This window comes from Aegilops tauschii, chromosome 3 (genome assembly GCF_002575655.3).
Source record: "Aegilops tauschii subsp. strangulata cultivar AL8/78 chromosome 3, Aet v6.0, whole genome shotgun sequence".
Classification (NCBI taxonomy): Eukaryota; Viridiplantae; Streptophyta; class Magnoliopsida; order Poales; family Poaceae; genus Aegilops; species Aegilops tauschii.
In genome coordinates, this window is record NC_053037.3 from 625,835,590 (window position 1) to 625,858,238 (window position 22,649).

The window sequence follows — 22,649 nt, forward strand, 5'->3', positions numbered from 1 at the left end:
ATGGAGCCCTGGACAAGTATGCACTCTGTACATTTGCATGATCATTAGTAGTCCCTCTGTAAAGTAATATAAGACCTTTAGATCACTACTTTAGTGATTTAAAGGTCTTATATTACTATACAGAGGGAGTACTTATTTTAAGATCATTTCTATACCGGCTTTACAATAGACTAGTCGTCCGATCTTTTAGCTTGGCAAGGACTAGCATTCTGCTTGTCGACACTGAAGAAAACAGAGCAACACCTGATTGGTCAGGGAATTCTCTTTCACTAAGACACATAATTAACTCGATTATTTTTGTTTTAGATCAACATTATCGCTGGTTTGGGAAACAATTCATGCCCTGATCTTAAGACTTGAACATGGCACCAAGTCCCAGTCTTGCTATCCATCCAGAAGTGTATTATGTGGTAGTATGTTGCAGCAACTTGGCATATCATAAATTAGAGCTTATTTTTGGCAATCTTATTTAAAGGACAATTGTAAATTCGGGCTAAATTTGGGACATTTGACCAACATGGGAGTTGCATTTCTTCAAACACACATGATTCAGCATGAAACATCTCATATTTAGCTCGACGAGTTGCACAAGGGAGCTAGAAAAGGAGTTCCTCCTTATTTATCTGGCTTACCTCTGGACTTCAATTTTACCACATGGCTTCAAGTTACAGGACTTGTTCACATCCTCAAGAGAGTGACAAGCTGCCAGACCGTCATTCATCAAGCATAAGGATTCCTGTAAAACAATGATTGCGTATCTGCACCACTGCACTTAGAATTCGTTGAGAACCAAAACTATCATGGAACACTGACGGTGTTATTAGCCGCACTTTTATTTTTGGCCCTTTACAATGTCAGCCTGATGCTTTGTGCCCTCATTAGTTTTTTTTCTTTTTTTTTGAAAAGGGGGATAGACCCCCGGCCTCTACATCTGGTCGATGCATGCGACCATTTTATTAATTATAAACAGAGATCATACAAAGTAATACATCAGTCAGCCTGAAGCCACCTGGGCAACACCTGTTGCTACTCTTATCCCATTGATGAAGGTGTGCCGAATATCCGGGCCTAATACCAAACGGAGATCACACCAAACCCTAACATCTAAAGCTGGATGCCCCAGTCCAGCCATATAACGGGACTGGGTCCCATAGCGGACCGACGCACTCTCAGAGGCTACCGCCACCATCTTCCACCGGTCCATCTCTAGAGCGGTAATTGACCCATCGACCTTGCCTGGCCTGCTGTTGACGCCACCACGATGCCAGACAATTCCATCATGCTGCACGTATCCGTCCACACGCGGTCGTCGCCGAACCTCCGCAGCGCCATGCCACGAGATCCGTCGCCGGCCTTGCGGTGGATGAGACACCGCTCTTCCGCTTGTCCCGTCCAACCAGCACTTGCTCCAAAACGATGCTCTCAGAAGAGATAACAGCATCAAAGGCACCATCATCGTCCGATCTGGTAGATCCAGATCTAGTGTTTTCTCTGGAACATCACGAGTGGGGTGCCACGACCTGCAACAACGATGCCTCGAGAGGGAAACGACGTCATAGACGCCGCCATCGTCTGCCATGATCGAAGTCGGCGCGATTTTCATCGGAAGTCATGCCCCCCCAACCTCGCAGCTGGCTAGAACCGAACGGAGCCTCGCCGTAGAGACGAGGGCCGCCGTCGGCACGTGGACATGGAGCCTCCAGCCACCCTCACCGGTCCTCCTCGCGCCACCTGCTGGCCAAGGCCGTACCGAGACGGATCTGGACAGGACGCCAGATCCGCAGCCATCGGAGCCACCCATGCGCACGCAGCCGCCACACTGCCGGCCATGAAGGCTCCCATCTCCGCCGTGCGGCAGGGGCGCCGCCCTGACTGCCGCCCCCGGCCTCCCCGCATGAGACGCCGCCTCCGCCTCACAGGGTCCGCCGCGGCTACCACCCGCCCTGGATCTGCGGTGTAGGGCCCGCCGCCACCAAGGCCCTTGCCGGCGGCAGCGGCGGCTGGGGTTGGAGCAGCGGGGAGGGCCTGGTGGCTCGGGATCTGGGGCTATTGGCGCCGCCCGAGGGGAGGAGGAGGAGAGGGAAGGATTTGTGCCCTCATTAGTAGCACTTTTATTTTTGGCAGGGAGTCAGCCATCTCCTTATTGCGATTCTTGTCTATTTTAATTCGTATGTATGCCATAGTTATTTTTTTCTCCAAATGTCAGAATCTATAACCAGATGTCATTCAGCCAGAAAAAATGTATTACATAATAGGCATCCTTGACTGATTTCAGCTATTCACCGAAATGCTTGAAAAAATGTACACATCGACGGCTTGATCTGCTGGATCGTGCTAAAATCGGACAGAAACCATCGTGCGCATAGCATCATTCTCGTTCTTCACTGAAATGCATGTACCTTATATCATCAGTGAAGACTGCAATGTTCTTGTCATCCACTTCACCGCAGAACTTTCTCTTCATTCTGAACAAACTGCAACAACATCTGTTTTTTTTAAGGGAACCATCTGTCGGTATACGGCATCTGGCAGGTACATGATTACATTCATTTTCTAGCGAGTAAATGGGTCGCACGGTAAGTATTAATTGTACTAGATGTATATGGGAAGGAGATATTTCTGCATTATGATCCAGTAGACCACTGTCATTACACAACACAAGATGTGAAGAATTAATCCCGGGTTTGCCTGCAGATGCGCATTATGGGGAACAAGGAAAACAAAGTTTATGTTTTAAAAAATTGGGAAAAGGCATTACTCCTTTTCTTGGTACGAGAATCCAAGCTAAGCAAAAACTCATAAGGTAAACAAATGGCAGGGATATATTATTCTTGGATTCTGTTTGAAGTTGCTATGCTAGAGCATGTTGGCCTTCTTGGAGAACAACACAGAGTGGATGTTGGGCAACACGCCACTGTGGGCGATGGTGATGCCGTCAAGCAGCTTGGATAGCTCCTCGTCGTTGCGAGTGGCGAGAAGCAGGTGGCGCGGCATGATGCGGGTCTTCTTGTTGTCCTTGGCCGCGTTGCCCGCCAACTCCAGCATCTGTGGTTCAAAGAGCACACCGAGACGAGATCAGTTACCACCTTGTCGAGCATGAGAAGAGCGGGAATGGACAAGATCGGTGGTTTGTTGGTTACCTCGGCGGCAAGGTACTCGAGGACGGCGGCGAGGTAGATGGGGGCGCCCCAGCCGATGCGGTCCGCGTAGCGGCCCTTCTTGAGATAGCGCCCGATGCGGCCGACGGGGACTGGAGTCCAGCCTTTGTGGACCGGGTCACCGCCTTCTTCCGCTCACCGCTCTTCCTCCCGGCCATCTCTCCTTCTTCTCTGGCGAACTTGAATCTCGAACTGTGGGTGGTGGCGATGATGGATGTGAACGTGAGGGCACCGCTTTTATAGAGGGGGGCGCTCCGTGGTAAGGGGCGCGATTCACGTGACGTGCGGTCGCCGCCGTCGGATCTAGGAGGGAGGGCGGCAGGGATTGGCTCGGAGGCGCACGATCCGTGGGAGGGGGTGTGACACGTGTGACCAACGTTCTCCACCGTCGGATCTGGAAGGTGCAACCGGCTGGGATCGGCTTGGATGGTGCGATCCGTGTCACCAGCGGTCTTCGCCGTTGGATCTGGAAGATGCTAGCTACGATTAGCTCAGGGGCGCGATCCGTGGGAGGACCGGATGGACCAATCAGGACACAAGAATCTTTTGTCCTCACTTTGTTTCGTTTCTTTTCATTAATGTGGAAAATAAATTCGGAAATTGGGAGGGGGGAGGGTGGACTCTTTTTCACACAGAAGATTTTTTTGGTTTTGTTATTTTTTGGCAATCCCTTTTTGTTTTTGGTATGATTGACCAAAAAATCCAAGCATTTCTTGCACCAAAGAAGAAATTCAAGCATGTCATGAAGTAGTCAACAAGAAAAGTCTCAAAATACATAAGCATCTAGGGTGACTACAAGGAGGTCAAGAAGAAGGATTTTGTTTCCATGCGCATTGCCAATCCATATACCAAGAAAGGAATGAAGAAGTAAATCCTCACTTTTGGAATAGGATGCAATAGAAAGTTTATCATGAGGTGATGTAAGGGCATATCAAGGATCATTAGTAGAAAACATGGCTTTGGTCCAGGCCTGGCCAGCTCATTAATCCCGGTTCAGTCACGAACCGGGACCCATGGGGGCATAGGTCCCGGTTCGTGAGGCCAGGGGGCGGCCGGCCTCGTGGGGCATTGGTCCCGGTTCGTCTGGACCCTTTGGTCCCGGTTTCAGACATGAACCGGGACCAATGGGCCTCGCTCCTGGCCCACAACCATTGGTCCCGGTTCGTGGCTGGAACCGGGACCAAAGGGGGTCCTTTAGTCTCGGTTCCAGCCACGAACCGGGACCAATGAGATGCCTATATATATCCCCTCGCCAGCGAGCAGAGCACTCCACATTGCTCTGTTTTTTTGGCCGGCGAGGGGAGAGCTTTGTGGTGCTCTAGCTCACCTCCTATGCACATGAGGTGTTCGATGAAATGCCCGAGCCACACTTAAGCTTTCTCCTCTCGAAGCTCCTTGTCCAAACTCCATTTTCCTCGAGATTTGTCTAAGTTTGGCGGTCCGTCCTGTCCCGTCCCCGTCCTCACCGCCGTCGATCGTCTGCGCCAATCTCGTCGCCGGCACCACCGTGGTGAGCCTCTTGATCTTATCTTCTTTCTAAAAGATAAAAGTTCTTACGTGTATGATTTAGATAGATACTTGTGTAATTTTCTTACTTTTATTATTGTTTGTTATTATATAGTGCGATGGTTTTAGTATCCGCCTCCATCGGCCCCCGTCCTGTCTATGATTCGGATGTGGTATGTATTATCTTTTATAACTATTTGGTTCATTTATTGTTTATGACAATTATGCCGACCAACGTGACATAGATTTTATTTATCTAGGAGGTATGTGAACCGGAAATTCCAACCGACCCTATTGTCGAGAGGTTAAATTTAGTTGAATAAGAAAACAATTACTTGAAGGAAAAATTAAAAAAAATTGAGGAGGAGAAGATGATATTGGAGTTGCATGTTGTGGATGTCGTCGATGATCACAAGATCAAGATGGATGCAATGCGCTTGAAGATTAGAAAGATTAGAAAATATGCCATTCATACCGAGGCTTGGTATCATTATGCCGTTGGATCAACTGTTACGTTGGTTGCGATAATGATCGCATTTATTGTTGCATTGAAATGTTTTACATAGTTTCAATGTATGGTTTAATTAGATGCTCTGGAGAACTATGTATGTACTTTGGTTTTAATGTGATGATGAACTTCTATTAATTTGGTCACTTATCTATTTATGATGTTCTGTAATGGTTTTTGACAATTATATATAATGCACGCAGATGAACCGGCAATGGATGTACGGTGACAAACGCACCTCCGAGTACATTAAGGGCGTGCATAATTTTCTCGAAGTGGCTGAGGCAAACAAGCGGAATGGTTTTATGTGTTGTCCATGCCCTATATGTGGGAATACGAAGTCTTACTCTAACCGGAAAATCCTTCACAGCCACCTGCTTTATAAGGGTTTAATACCACACTATAATGTTTGGACCAAGCAAGGAGAAATAGAGGTTATGATGGAAGACATCGAAGAAGAAGAGAACAATGACAACTATGTGCCCCCTGAATACGGTGATGCTGCAACGGGGGAAACTGCTGAAGATCAAGAGGAACCAGACGATGTGCCCGATGATGATGATCTCCGCCAGGTCATTGTTGATGCAAGGACACAGTGCGAAAGTCAAAAGGAGAAGCTGAAGTTCGATCGCATGTTAGAGGATCACAAAAAAGGGTTGTACCCCAATTGCGAAGATGGCAACACAAAGCTCGATACCGTACTGGAATTGCTGCAGTGGAAATCAGAGAATGTTGTGCCTGACAAAGGATTTGAGAAGCTACTGAAAATATTGACGAAGAAGCTTCCAAAGGATAACGAATTGCCCGACAGTACGTACGGAGCAAAGAAGGTTGTATGCCCTCTAGGATTGGAGGTGCAGAAGATACATGCATGCCCTAATGACTGCATCCTCTACCGCGGTGCGTACGAGGATTTGAACGCATACCCGGTATGCGGTGCATTGCAGTATAAGATCAGACGAGATGACCCTGGTGATGTTGACGGCGAGCGCCCCAGGAAGAGGGTTCCTGCCAAGGTGATGTGGTATGCTCCTATAATACCACAGTTGAAACGTCTGTTCAGAAACAAAGAGCATGCCAAGTTGATACGATGGCACAGAGAGGACCGTAAGAAAGACGGGAAGTTGAGAGCACCCGCTGACGGGTCGCAATGGGGAAAATCGAGAGAAAGTACTGGAAGGAGTTTGCAGGTGACGCAAGGAACGTATGGTTTGGTTTAAGCGCGGATGGCATTAATCCTTTTGGGGAGCAGAGCAGCAATCACATCACCTGGCCCGTGACTCTATGTATCTATAACCTTCCTCCTTGGTTGTGCATGAAGCGGAAGTTCATTATGATGCCAGTTCTCATCCAAGGCCCTAAGCAACCCGGCAACGACATTGATGTGTACCTAAGGCCATTAGTTGAAGAACTTTTATAGATGTGGAATGGAAACGGTGTACGTGTGTGGGATGAGCACAAACAGGAGGAATTTGACATGCATGCGTTGCTGTTTGTAACCATCAATGATTGGCCTGCTCTCAGTAACCTTTCAGGACAGACAAACAAGGGATACCACGCATGCACGCACTGTTTCGATGACACCAAAATTATATACCTGGACATATGCAGGAAGAATGTGTACCTGGGGCATCGTCGATTTCTTCCGACCAACCATCAATGTCGAAAGAAAGGAAATCATTTCAAAGGCGAGACAGATCACCGGAAGAAGCCCGCCATGCGTACCGGTGATCACATACTTGCTATGGTCAATGATTTACAGGTAATCTTTGGAAAGGGTCCCGGCAGACTATCTATCCCGAATGACGCTGAGGGACGCGCACCCATGTGGAAGAAGAAATCTATATTTTGGGACCTACCCTACTAGAAAGACCTAGTGGTCCGCTCTTCAATCGACGTGATGCACGTGACGAAGAACCTTTGCGTGAACCTGCTAGGCTTCTTGGGCGTGTATGGGAAGACAAAAGATACACCGGAGGCATGAGAGGACCAGCAACATGTGCACGAAAAAGACGGCATGCCTCCAAAGTAGTATGAAGGTCCTGCCAGCTACGCTCTTACCAAAGAAGAGAAGGAAATCCTCTTTGAATGCCTGCTCAGTATGAAGGTCTCGTCTGGCTTCTCGTCGAATATAAAGGGAATAATAAATATGCCAGAGAAAAAGTTCCAGAACCTAAAGTCTCATGACTGCCACGTGATTATGACGCAGCTGCTTCCGGTTGCATTGAGGGGGCTTCTACCGGAAAACGTTCGATTAGCCATTGTGAAGCTATGTTCATTCCTCAATGCAATCTCTTAGAAGGTGATCGATCTAGAAATCCTACCAAGGTTAAGGAGTGATGTGGCGCAATGTCTTTTCAGTTTTGAGGTAGTGTTCCCACCATCCTTCTTCAATATCATGACGCATGTCCTTGTTCATCTAGTCGACGAGGTTGTCGTTCTGGGCCCTGTATTTCTACACAATATGTTCCCCTTTGAGAGGTTCATGGGAGTCCTAAAGAAATATGTCCGTACCGCGCTAGGCCAGAAGGAAGCATCTCCATGGGACATCAAACAGAGGATGTCATTGGGTTTTGTGTTGACTTCATACCTGCCCTTAAGAAGATTGTCTCCCTCAATCGCGCTATGAGGGGAGACTGACTGGAAAAGGCACGCTAGGAGGGGACTCAATAATATGTAGGGACAGGCATTCTTGGTCTCAAGCACACTACACAGTTCTACAGAACTCTACCTCGGTGACCCCGTATGTCGATGAACACAAGAACATTCTGCGCTCCAAACTCCCGGAGCAGTGTGACGACTGGATTACATGTGAACACATCGGGAATTTCGGCAGTTGGTTGCAAACACGTCTCAGGGGTGACAACACTGTTTCTGATGAGTTGTACTCATTGGCCAGGGGACCATCTTCGACTGTATTGACTTACAAAGGGTACGAGATAAATGGGAATACATTTTACACGATCGCTCAAGATCAAAAGAGCACCAACCAAAACAGCGGTGCCCGCTTTGATGCATCAACCAAGAGGGGAAAGGACACATATTATGGTTACATAGTGGACATATGGGAACTTGACTATGGACATGATTTTAAGGTCCCTTTGTTTTAGTGCAAATGGGTCAATCTGTCAGGAGGCGGGGTACAAGTAGACCCACAGTACGGAATGACAACAGTGGATCTGAACAATCTTGGGTACACAGACAAACCATTCGTCCTAGCCAATGATGTGGCGCAGCTTTTCTATGTGAAGGACATGTCTACCAAACCGAGAAAAAGAAAAGATAAGGAAGTGAATACATCATACGATGAGCCAAAGCGCCACATAGTTCTTTCAGGAAAAAGAGACATCGTGGGATTGGAGGGCAAGACAGACATGGCTGAAGATTATGAAAAGTTTCATGAAATTCCTCCCTTCAAAGTCAAGGCTGACCCAAGCACCCTGCGAAACGATGAAGAATATCCATGGTTACGGTGCAATAAGCAAAGGACACAAGCGAAGAAAAAGTAAAGACTTTCTATCAACAACTATTATGATTATGTCGTATGAAACCTTGATACTTCGAAAGAGATTGTCCGTTTTGTACACGAAGTGCATCTAGTTTTTGCCGTAACCCTCTCAACTTTTTAGCACATGCTATGTGGGTGAAAAGATGATACCCTGCCAATTTTCAATCTCTTCAGAGTTCATTTGTAGTGCTTTTCCATTTCAGTGTCATTTAGCTTACAAAAATCAGTAAATGCATGAAAAATACCAGATGAAGTCAGAAAGGGTTGAAAATTGATGATCTGGCTTTGAATGGTTCATTTTGAACACACAAAAGTCCGGAGTTCAAATAAGTTCAAAAAATGAAATCCCTTTGTAACAGATGAGTTTTCGTCCGAAACCCTGATACTTCGAAAGAGATTGTCCATTTTGTACACGAAGTGCATCCAGTTTTGCCGTAACCCTCTCAGCTTTTCAGCACATGCTATGTGGGTGAAATGATGATACCATGCCAACTTTCAACCTTTTTAGAGTTCATTTGTAGTGCTTTTCAATTTTAGTGTCATTTAGCTTTAAAAAATCAGTAAATGCATGAAAAATACCAGATGAAGTCACAAAGGGTTGAAAATTGATGATGTGGCTTTGAATGGTTCATTTTGAACACACAAAAAGTCTGGAGTTCAAATAAGTTCAAAAAATGAAATGCCCTTTGTAACAGATGAGTTTTCCGTTCGAAACCCTGATACTTCGAAAGAGGTTGTCCGTTTTGTACACGAAGTGCATCCAGTTTTTGCCGTAACCCTCTCAACTTTTTAGCACATGCTATGTGGGTGAAATGATGATACCATGCCAACTTTCAACCTTTTCAGAGTTCATTTGTAGTGCTTTTCAATTTAAGGGTCATTTAGCTCATGAACTAATAACAAAAAGAATGAACTAATAGCAAAAAGAATGAACTAAAAATAATCAATTAAAATATTATGTTATGATCAACTAAAACAAAACTATAATATTCTTCAATAGCAAAAAGAATCAACTAAAAGCTTTTATAAAACTCCAATAGCAAAAGGAATCAACTAAAAAGCTTTTGTAAACCTCTAGTATTATTGAAACTAAAATTATATAAATTTATGCAACTAAAATTATCAAAATATTTTCTGTTCAAAACATTAAAAGCAAAAAGAATTTTCATAAAGAATTTTTTTGTTAGAAACTTTAATAGCAAAAAGAATTATCATAAAGATTTTTGTTAGAAACTAAAATAACAAATATGTTTTTGAATATAATGATAAAACACAGTAATATTAAATAGCAGGAAAAAATCATTCAAAAATATATTTTTATAGTGAAGTTATTCACAAACTAGTGATTCACACAAATTTCAAAGAATTCAAATTTAAACTATTCAAATTTGAAAACTAATGGCACTAACAGAAAGTTTATAATTTTTCTGACCTAAAAGCAAAAATAATTAAAAAATAAAGCAAAAAACAAAAGAAAATAAATAATGCAAAAAACAAAACAAAAATACTCGAAAAAATTAAAAAAAATGCCGCCTACTAGGCCACACGGCCTGCATACGACTAGAAACCCATCTGTACATGGGCCAGGATGCAGGCCCGTAGGCCCAATAGGCCCAACATGGCAGTGATAAGGGTAGCTGATAACCCACAAGTATAGGGGATCGCAACAGTTTTCGAGGGTAGAGTATTCAACCCAAATTTATTGATTCGACACAAGGGGAGCCAAAGAATATTCTCAAGTATTAGCAGTTGAGTTGTCAATTCAACCACACCTGGATAACTTAATATCTGCAGCAAAGTATTTAGTAGCAAAGTAATATGATAGTAGTGGTAACGGTAGCAAAAGTAATATTTTTGGGTTTTGTAGTGATTGTAACAATAGCAACGGAAAAGTAAATAAGCGAAGAACAATATGTGAAAAGCTCGTAGGCATTGGATCGGTGATGGATAATTATGTCAGATGCGGTTCATCATGTAACAGTTATAACATAGGATGACAGAGAACTAGCTCCAATTCATCAATGTAATGTAGGCATGTATTCCGAATATAGTCATACGTGCTTATGGAAAAGTACTTGCATGAAATCTTTTGTCCTACCCTCCCATGGCAGCGGGGTCCTATTGGAAACTACGGGATATTAAGGCCTCCTTTTAATAGAGTACCGGAACAAAGCATTAACACATAGTGAATACATGAACTCCTCAAACTACGGTCATCACCGGGAGTGGTCCTGATTATTGTCACTTCGGGGTTGTCGGATCATAACACATAGTAGGTGACTATAGACTTGCAAGATAGGATCAAGAACTCACATATATTCATGAAAACATAATAGGTTCAGATCTGAAATCATGGCACTCGGGCCCTAGGTACAAGCATTAAGCATAGCAAAGTCATAGGAACATCAATCTCAGAACATAATGGATACTAGGGATCAAACCCTAACAAAACTAACTCGATTACATGATAGATCTCATCCAACCCATCACCGTCCAACAAGCCTACGATGGAATTACTCACGCACGGCGGTGAGCATCATGAAATTGGTGATGGAGGATGGTTGATGATGACGACGGCGACAGATTCCCCTCTCCGGAGCCCCGAACGGACTCCAGATCAGCCCTCCCAAGAGAGTTTAGGGCTTGGCGGCGGCTCCGTATCGTAAAACGTGATGAATCCTTCTCTCTGGTTTTTTCTCCCCAAACGTGAATATATGGAGTTGGAGTTGAGGTCGGTGGAGCTCCAGGGGGCCCACGAGGCAGGGGGCGCGCCCAGGGGGGTAGGCGCGCCTCCCACCCTCGTGGACAGGGTGTGGGCTCCCTGGTCTTGATTCTTTCGCCAGTATTTTTTATATTTTCCAAAAATAATCTCCGTGGAGTTTCAGGTCATTCCGAGAACCTTTGTTTCTGCACATAGATAACACCATGGAAATTCTGCTGAAAACAGCGTCAGTCCGGGTTAGTTGCATTCAAATCATACAAGTTAGAGTCCAAAACAAGGGCAAAAGTGTTTGGAAAAGTAGATACGACGGAGACGTATCAGTAGGCAAGTACTGCCAGCATATTAGAGAGGAGCTCAGCACCTGACCCGCAACGCAGCTTATAAACAGGTGCTGAGCTCTCTCAGCTAGCGAGGTGGGACTAAACTCCCACCCCACCCACGTTGTGCCACACTTTGGTCCCGGTTGGTGGCACCAACCAGGACCAATGCCCACCTCTGGTCCCGGTTGGTGGCAAGAACCGGTATGAACACCCACCTTTGGTCCCGGTTCGTGCCACCAACCGGGACCAAAGGTCTCTGCTTCCCGCCCTTTGGGCTGCTGAAAAGAGATCTTTGGTCCCGGTTGGTGGCACGAACCGGAATCAAAGGTGGGCATTGGTCCCGGTTGGTGCCACGAACCAGGGCCAATGCTTCTTGTATATAAGCAACACTTGCAAATTTTTCAGTTTTCATCGACCGTTTGCCCCCCCCCCCCCGACGCCGAGCTCATCGACGCCGCCAGGCTGCCCGTGCTCGCCGTCGCCGCCCCGAGGTCGCCGTCGCCGCCCGCCCCTCGTTGCCGTCGCCGCCCGCTCCTCGTTGCCGTCGCGCCGCGCCCTGCCCTGCCCCGACGCGCCGCCCCGTGCCCCCTGCCTCGTCGCCGTCGCCCCGTGCCCCTGCCTCGACGCCGGCCGCCCCATGCTCCCTGCCTCGTCGCCGTCGCCCCGCGCCCCTGCCCTGCCCCGACGCCGCCCCGCGCCCCCGGCCTGCCCCGACCACGCCGCCACGTTCGGTCCGGCCGGCCTCCTCCTCTCCATTCTTTATATATATATATATATATATATATATATATATATATATATATATATATATATATATATATATATATATATGACAAATGTTTCCTCCAAGCAGTGGTAGTTACCACCACTTGCTTTTTGTATGTTGTATGTAGTATCTATCGAAACCGAGAGTACGTACGTGTAGTATGTAGTATATAACAATGATTAGGTAGTATATATACTAATTTTTAGGTAGTATGTACCATGTTTTGAGTATGCTCTTTTTTACGTACAAATATGTATGTATTTCACAAATATAACAAAAACTATGGGCTCATATGCAATTTTTTTGTGCAACTTACTTTGAAATATCTTAGATATAGTATATAAACATATTTAAAATAATAAAATAGTATATATATTACACATGATACTATATGAGATATGTGGAGTAACTACCACCGGGTGGTAGGATGGATTTTCCCTATATATATATATATATATATATATATATATAGGTAAATTATCTAGGGCACCTAGGTGCCCAGGCACCTAGTTCGGACCCGAACCGCTAATGCATTTTCTGCTAATAAATATAAATAATCAGTAGTACCTTCCATATAATTTTCTTCCCATTTTCTATTTTCATGCATTAATAAGCTTCACCGCATTTATTGTTGACTGGTTTCCAAAAACTGGATGGTATTGATTCCCTCGTAAAAGATTTCTTTTCTTATACAATTCTACTATAATCATGTTAAAATAGTCTAAATACTCGTACACTTGTACTTGGGTAGCTATATACTCTATGATTATTCTAGGTTTTAGATACCTTCAAACGTTTCCCATATATTTGTAAGTCCATACTCAAATTTTCGCAAAATACGGTGCAACTCATGGTGTTTCTCTGTATGTACATACCTCGAATGGAAGATACCCTATGATTTATTCTAGATTTTAGATACCTACACACGTAGCCCGATATAGTTGTAATACTTAAGTTTTCGCAAAAACAAAATCAGTGCATACTCAAAGTATTTCTTTGTATGTATGTACCTTGATGTAAAAAATATATTGGTATATACCCATAAATATAAGTGGATACATGTACGTAAACCAACTACCTTGACAAATGAACTTTTACGTTCTATGAGCATCTATACAAGATACTCGATAGAGATGTAGCAGAGGTGTGATACTCGACGAATCATACTATAATATTGTGGCTATATACCCAAAAAAATATGTCTTATCCTCAAAGAATTTGTGGGTATATACCCTAAACACAGTTAGGTATCGTACAAAGAGAAATAATTTTAGTTACGTAGACACCACTACACATACCTGTATCTTTTTAAAAGGGCACATTATCAATACTTGTGTAGTGTGTACAGCAAAAATTAGGCAGCTTTTAATCATTTCCTTTTATGCATTAATTAGTACAAGTTTTTCACACGCACATGCATAGCTATAATTAGGTAGATTCTTGTTTTTTAGGGAATGTTTTTGTGCATGCATTCTAATTAATGCCTCCATCCAAATGAGAGCAAGTGGTCGCTGATTCACACACAGTTATAGGAAATTAATTAGTGCACCGCAATAACTTTCCAATTAAGTATTGCAAACGGTTATACCCGTTAGTGTCTATACCTACCACGCCGGCACACATCCTAAAGCAAACTGAAGGTTGACAGGCAAGGTTAGTGTCTATATATATGATTTTGTTTTCATATATGTACGTGTTATTATATGTATGTGTGTATATATGATTATATGTCCTGATTTTTTTCTCCAGATTTTTTGTTCATATATATGATGATTTTTTTTGCATTTTTAGAAAAATCTATATATGTATGTATGTTCTCTGTGTATATATGTTCATATATGCAAAATTTACATTTTTTGAATTTTTTTATCTATGTATGTTCTCTGATTTAGTGCATTTTAGGTTAGTTACCTTTTAGAAAAGTTTTATATATCTAGGAAGAAGGAAGAAGAAGAAAAAGTTTTATATATGCAAAAGTTACATTTTTAGAAAAGTTTTTATCTAGGAAGAAGGAAGAAGGAAGAAGAAGAAAAAGAAGGAGAGGACATTGAGGGGGGGGGTCGATGTACGCCCTCCCCGATAACATTTTTTTCCATGTATGTATGTTGTTTTGTCGATATACCCCCTCCCTGATAACTTCGACATGAGGGGGGGGGGTCGATATACCCCCTCCCCGATAACATTTTTTTCTAAGTTACTAAGGTAAAATGTTTCTATCGTGCATAGACCGATTTTAGAAAACGGGAGCACCCCCCTGTTAGCATTTTAGAGAGGCTCTAAAAAAATAAGAAGAGGAAGAAGAAAAAAAATAGTTCTTCTCCTCAATTTTTTTCTTCTTCTATTTTTTCTTCATCTCCCCTATTCCTTCTTCTTCTCATCTTTTTTCTTCTTCTTCTTCCTCTTCTTATTTTTTAACGGGAACAAGGGTGTCGAGGGTCACCGAGCGGTCGAGGGTCGGAAACTAGGGTAGAGGGTCGAGGGTCGTCGAGGGGTCGAGGGTCGTCGAGGGGTCGAGGGTCGCCGAGGGGTCGAGGTTCGAGGATCGCCGAGGGGTCGAGGGTCGTCGAGAGGTCGAGGGTCGAGATTTATCAAGAATGCCCCCATTATGGATGTCCACAAGTTGATCCAATTTTTTTCTTGATCTTATATATATACACACACACACACACACATAAACACTATTCTGATCACGGGATCAGAATAATATTCTGATCACAACCTGAACTGCCTGAGTAACGCGCCTGAACTTCCCTCTGTACAAACCCGACCTTCGGGCTATCTTCGCAACCGTGGCTTCCCCCGCGAATTATTCTTGTTAGTCGTGTTCTATATGATGTTAGTGTAATCTAGAAACGTTTTTAGCAACTAAATACCGGTTTTAAATAGGAATCTCGCTCGTTGGCGGATTTTGCTCTCCGGTCGTGATGAAATTACGTTTTTTGCAATTTTACTGCCTGACTTGTTCGAATTGAACTTCTCCCAATGTTAGGTTGAACTCCCGTCAACATTGCCCAAATGGGGCTTGCGATATACCATTGGAAAGCTATGGACACCAGTATCATGATCCAAGTTAAATTTTTGGCAAAATGTACGCGGTTTAAGAGCAGTTTTGAAAACCGTTTTTTCCTCATACAAAAAACGTGAATCGTATTTTCGATCGCATTTCTAAACCGTTTATCGGAATGAGGCAAATAATATGGTGTTAGAAAGCTGCTGCAAACCGCTCCTTCCAGATGTTGAAAGTTTTCTCTAATTCCCTACGGTTAAAGAGTAATTTGGAAAATCATAAAATTTCACAAACCGAATAGCCGAGTTCATATTTTTATGTCATTTCTAAACGGCTAATCCAATTGAGGCAAATGATACGGCGTTGGAAAGCTTATGAAAATGCGCTACTTTTTCATGCAGAAATGTTTTTCTAATTTTAAACGGTTTAAGAGTAATTTAGAAAACGGTACAAGTTCCGCCGAGTTCGTATTTTCGATCTATTTTTTTAACCGTACGTCCGAATGCAGCAAATGTTACGGCGTTAGAAAGCTTGAGGAAATGCGAAACTTTTTGGTATATATTGTTTCTCCCAATTCCTTACTGTTTTAAATAAATTTTAAAAATGGCTAAAAACGTATTTTCACCGTAATTTCTTCAAACTTTATCGGAATGGGGCAAATAATATACCGTTGAAGAGCTAAGGAAAATGCAAAACTTTTTCATGTTTATGGTTTTCTGTGATTCCTAGCCGTTTTCAAGTAATTTCGAAAATGGCGAGATCATTCCTTCTGCCTTTATCGCGAAACAGATTCTTCAAAAATTCTCTCGGCATGTCTACTTGAACTTCACTCTGTTTTTCACGTGCTTTTTTTTCTCGTAGATCTCCATCCACTGCTCGTAGCTCTCCATCCACTCACCGGAATTGAGCAAGTGATATACCGATGGAAAGCTGCTGTAAACACGCAACTTTCCCGTGTTGATCTTTTTTCATACTCGCGACAATTTTAAAAGTTTTTCATCTCAAATTCATTCACTATAGTAGTCGAACTTCGTGTTGTTTTCACGTTGAACTTCTCTCCCATTTTGTTTGTAATTTTGTCAGTGTTATACCTTGAATTGAGCAAGTGATATACCGATGGATGACGTATTTTCGTTTGTAATTTTCTCATCCATTTTGTCAGTGTTACACAAATGATATTATTTTTGTACAAACCTCTCTCACAAATGATATTCCTGTCATTTTGAAGTAAATTAGAGAAATGACGAGATCATGATTTCTGCCTTCATTAAGAATGGCAACGCACTGCGTGAAGTAGTTGAACTTCTCGGGCATGTTTGTTTGAACCTCACTCTGTTTTGACGTGTTATTTTTTGCACTGCGTGAAGTAGTTGAACTTCTGGGGCATGTCTATTTGAACTTCACTCTGTTTCACTTTATTGTATTTTTCTTATATGAAATACACACCATGTAGTACTGAACTTCCGGTTGTTATCACTTTGAACTTCTCTCTGGTTTGAGAGAATTTTTTCAAAACACAAAAAACAACATGTTTTTTTATGTATTTTGGACATCTAAATACATGGTGAACCTCTCTCACAAGAATTTTTTGAACTTTTCCTCGTCGAGCACTCGAACTTCTAGCAACCATTTTTCGTTTATGAGTTGTTTTTAAAAGTGCAAAAAATGGCACTGTGTTTTTTATTTTTTGAACAGGTAAATCCTATGTTTTAATAAACTTCGAACTTCTCTGTTATTTCAATTTGAACTTCATCTTTTTATATTTTTGAGTAAAGAATAGTATTGGATTTTTATATGGAAAAAATCGAACATGGAAATACAAGGTGAACCTCTCTCGCAAGAATTATTGAACTTCCCCGGACAGAGCGCTTGAACTTTTTCAACAAACCTTTTAAGGTTTTATTGTTCTATACTTTTATTCTCACCTGAAATGCATTCCTTGCAGTACTTGAACTTCTCGATATTTTCACCTTTAACTTCTATCACATTTTTATTTATAAGTCGAATTACACGCAATTGAAGGTTGGACGTCATTTTTTGCCATTTTAAAACATGTAATTGGAGGTCGAATGTCCCGCAATATAAATTCTGAACCATGCACGGAGGTGCACGTGAACTTCTTGCAATAAATCTGAGTTTATTATATACTTCGAACTTCTCTCATATTTTAATTCAACTTCTTAGTGCGGATCCATGTCGGTGGCGCGCGGTTGGCCAGATTCATGGAGTAGGGGGCTCCGGCCGATGTAGCTGACAACAACTTGGACTTCTGCCTTCAACGCAAAGTCGTTTTTAGGTAATTTAGAGAATGGCGACATCATGATTTCTGCCTTCATCGCGAAAGGAAATGCACTCCGTGATGTACTTGAACTTCTAGGGCATGTCTATTTGAACTTCACTCTATTTTTGACGTGCCGTTTTTTGCCCGTAACTCCCAAACCACTTATCGGAATCTGGCAAATGATATACCGATGGAAAGCTGTTGAAAACACGCAACTTTCCCGTGTTGATCAGTTTTTTATGCTCGCGACGGTTCAAACGAATTTTTTGAATGCATAAAAACATGTTTTAATTGGTATACATGAAACTTTTAAACCATACATCGGAATGTAGAATATAATATACCGTTGGAAATATTATGAATAGAAGCAACTTTTTTATGTTGCAGGTGTTACGAATTCGTTGCCGTTTGAGAGTAGTTTTAAAAGTGGCAAACATGATGTTGTTTTTGCCTCTCTTTTCTTAACATGTAATTGAACGTCGGAGTCTCGTAATATAATTTTTGAACCGTGCAGGGTGGAGCACGTGAACTTCTTGCAACAAACCTTTTAGGCTTTTAGTTTTGTGTTCTTTCATTCTCATCTTAAATGCATTCCGTATAGTAGTTGAACTGCTCATTGTTTTCATACTGAACTTCGACCACATATTTATTGTTTGTAATTCCTCACCCGTTCCTCGGAGTTCCACAAATGATAAATCACTAGAAACCTGTTGAAAAGATGCAACTTTTTTAATACGATTAAAATTTGTTGAACACAAGGAACTTTTTTCATGTAGAGTATTTTTTTTCAAATTTGTAATGGATTGAGATTTTTTTTAAAACACAAAAAACAAATGTGTGTGTGTGTGTCTTTAGAACTTGTAAATACGTGGTGAACCTCTCTCAAAAGAAGTTTTGAACTTTCCATCCCGAGCACGTGAACTTCTAACAACAAACCTTTTATACTTAGCCATTTTATTCATTTTCTCATATGAAAACACACAACATGCAGTACTTGGACTTCTGGTTGTTTTCAATTTGAACTGATCTCTAATATTTTTTTTGCCCCTAACTGCTAAAGCACTCATCGAATTTGAGCAAATGATACCAATAGAAAACTATTTGAAAAGCGTTGTTTACAAAGTCATGACGGGTTAGAATCTTTTTGAACATGCGAAAACATGTTTTGAACGATAAACACAAGACATTCAAATTATATTATGTGAATAACGCGTGTGATATACCGTTTGGAACAACTTATGATTTTTGAAGCAATTTTTCATGTAGACAATTGTTTCAAATTCGTAGTCATTTGCGAATAGTTTTTAAAATGCCAAAAATGCTATCAATTTTTTAACATGTAAATCTGAGCTTTTAATTAACTTTGTACTTTTCTGTTATTTTAATTTGAACTTCTTAGTTCAATATATATAAAAGAAAAAAATCATTTTTTAGAAAGCTAAAAAACCACTTTTTTTGATTTGAATTAATTTTTTTTCAAGAAACAAGAAGAATCTAAGTTTTTTTTATACATCAAGCTGCTCCATTATTTTAATTTGAACTTCTTGGTTTTATTCTTTAGTAACGACAAAAATTTGAGTTTTTTCAAAACGCCAAAAATGACGTTGTTTTTTTCTTGAACTTGTAAATCATAGGGTTTAATATACTCTGAACTTTTGTGTTATTTTAATTTGAACTTCACATTTTTAATTTTTAAGTAAAGATTTGTTTCAGATTTTTAAATAAACATCTAGTTTCACCTTTTATTTAATATTGAACTTCATGGTTGATTCTTTACTATTAAGGGATATCTGAGTATTTTAATGACGGTAAAATCCTAGTTTTTAAATAAACATCAAACCACTTATTTATTTTACATTGAACTTCTAGTTTTTTTATAAATGGGGATAATCTATTTTAAAACTTTTTTTAGTTGTTCATTTTTTATTTTGAACTTCTTCGTTTTATTCTTTTAGAACGATAAAAATCTGAGCTTTTTATAATCTTCGGACTTCTCTGTTAGTTTAATTTGAACTTTTTCATTTTATTCTTAGGAGAAATATGTTTTCTAAATAAGCATTAAAATATATTTTTTAAATTGAACTTCATACTTTTATTTTTTCTTAGAAACCAAAAGAATCTGAGTTTTCCGTATGCATCGAACTGCTCCTTTTTCTAATTTGGACTTCCTGGTTTATTTCTTTTAGTAACAAAAAATCCTACTTTTTTAATAAACAACAAGCCGCTTGTATTTTAAATTTTGAACTTCTAGGTTTTTTTTAGATGGAGAAATTCCTTTTTTATAAATTTTTTAGATGCTTTGTTTTTTTATTTGACCTTCTTTGGGTTTTGTAACAAACATTGAACTTTTTCGTCTTTTAAATTTGAGCCTCTAGGTTTTTTCTAGAAATGGGAGTGAGTGACCACAGCAAAATAAACTGTATCTCTGTACTGCTGCCTGATGAATGATTTTTACTCTATGTCCATATTCTAGGCAGGATGTGTTCTCTCCTAAATCCAATGTTTTTCGAACTTGCGAGGTGGAAGTCGTTGAACTTCCGAATCAATTAAAAAAGCATGCTTTATTTAGTTGTCAATCAATATATACATGAAAAAATTGTACACACAAAGTTCATCTCATTTTTGTAGTAACACGTAATATTATCAAAAACGTCACGCTTATGCATTAGGTTACTGAGAAAGCACGTACATGAAGTTCTTCGCGTAGGAGCAAAAACTCATCATTGTCGAAGAAAATTTTTCTTTACAAATAATATAATTGTTCATTATGGAACAACTTTTTCACACATATCGTATCTATTCTTCATTTAGTGCGAAAATCAACATGTTTGCCTTTAATTCAGGAGCTAAAGTGAGAGAAAGCACAACAAGGTCCTCTGTTTGATTGCCATATATGTACACTAGATCATAATGGCACATGGTAAACTGGCAACGGATCAGCAATAACAAATGAGTGCAAAATTTCTGTAAATATATGACTGCAAAAAGCATGAAGATTAGAAACAAAACTGAGCCATGTGGAATTTAAACACAAAAAAAAACAAAGATTAGAAAACAGAGCACCAGTACTTGTGCTTTATGAGGCTGCAGCTGTAATATCAGTTACTGAATTTATGTGTTGACATGATCATCTATTTTGACAACACAACAATAAAATAAGTATGTATGGTACAAATATACGAGAAAATCTGGAAGGTACAGTATTCCTTGGATAAATGCATACGTTACGCTAGTAGGATGGTTCATGGTAAATTGGCAACAGACCAGCGATAACATCTTATACTGCTGCCACCTAAACCAACTGGCAGGCACAAAGATGAGCAGGGGGAGGGAGTGATGCAGCGGCAGCCTCAGCAGCAGAGGCAGGGCTCGCCACCAGGGGTGGTGCAGAGGAGGGCAGGCTCGTGTCGCCAGGGGGCGGTCAAACTCAAAACCCTGTCCACGTGAGCTCGTTGAATGTTGGACATTAAGCAAAGATTGCTGTAGGTCAGCGTGATCGCCTCAAGGATCATGTTCACACCGAGCTCTTTCCTCCATCTCAGCATGTCTGCACACATAAGCATCGCGTTAACAGCGTCAAACTTCATGTCCTTCAAGAACCTGCATGACAAATCGCATGGCAAGTTTCAGATCATGGCATTTCACAACGTTATCCAAATTGTAGAAGGCAAAAAGGGGGTAAAAAAACTCTGAAGCTATAGGCACAAGAATGATCAAGAAATTAACCAAAGTGGAGCACATTTAGAAAATATATATTAACAAATGACTTCAACATATACAATATTCAGTCCAGGATATATTCGCACTATTTTGCAGATCAAAAGGACTTGAAAGATTCACTCACATCGATCACTATGGGAACACCCCAATAGAGCATTCACCACAAGACCAAAAGAGAGGAACCTGGTGGTCGTGGCCTCTCAATCTATTCGGACCAATTCATCAACCAAAAAAGCATCTTGCTCTTCACTGCGGCACTCTGATTCAAGAACTGAAGGGAATGTCTTTTGCATACTATCCTGTATGCTTTCATCAGTCTGTTCCCCTCCAAATGATAATTTACTCCTTGCCAAAAGACACGGCGATGCAAGCAACAAGGTCCTGCAGCAAGAAGAGTTGGGACCAAACTTACAGATTCCATAGCAAGAATAGTTAGTGTATATAGGCTCTCCCAGTAAGCAGCAAAACAGAGGATTGCGCAACTAGATATGATCATCTAATAGCACTTAGCTGATGCTATTTGAAGAACACAACACACACACACACACACAGAGAGAGAGAGAGAGAGCAATCAGGGGAGAGAGTTCAGGTGGAGCAGGGCAGGAAGATGGCACCGATGCAGGAGCTCGTCGGTGAACAGCCTGCACGGGGAGCGGCGGCGGGTGGTGCAGCTCGAGATCCCCCCGCGCTGTTCTGACCCTGAAGGATGGGGCGCGCCAGAGCACACGCGGCAGATCGCGTTGGAAGGGCGGGCAGGTCGCGCCGGAGTGCGAGGGCAGGTCGCCCCGGAGTAGTGGGCGGCAGAGGTGGTCGCGGCGGGGGGCGGAGGAGGTGGTCGTCGGCGGTGGTTGCGGAGGTGGTCGGGGTGGTGGGCGGCGGCGATTGTGAAGGTGGTCGGCGGTGGCGGCGACATCTCCGGTTGGGGGCGGGGGCGGGGCTGGGCACCATCTTCTCCGGTTGAGGGCGGCGGCGGCGGCGGCAGGTCTGCGGGAGGAGGCCCGCGGTGGCGGCGGGGCCTGCGGGGGGAGGCCGCCGGCGGGTCTGCCGGAGGAGGCCGATGGCGGCGCTGGGGACGACCAGGAAGGTCGTGGGTACTTTGTTTTTTGTATTCTGAGGGAAGGTCGTGGGTAGATTACGCGTCCGTTCGGGACGC

The 22,649-nt window shown here is 42.1% G+C and overlaps 1 long non-coding RNA gene and 1 pseudogene across 1 annotated transcript; both read right to left on the minus strand.

Annotated features, from left to right (window-relative positions):
• Positions 1 to 2,601: 2,601 nt before the first annotated feature.
• LOC120976307 (protein H2A.5-like) lies at positions 2,602 to 3,341 on the minus strand (annotated as a pseudogene).
• Positions 3,342 to 20,861: 17,520 nt separating this feature from the next.
• LOC120962135 (uncharacterized) lies at positions 20,862 to 22,649 on the minus strand. The gene is made up of 2 exons (XR_005752993.3): positions 21,621 to 22,649; positions 20,862 to 21,376 (listed from the first exon to the last, which is right to left on the minus strand). It is a non-coding gene; the product is annotated as an uncharacterized lncRNA (long non-coding RNA).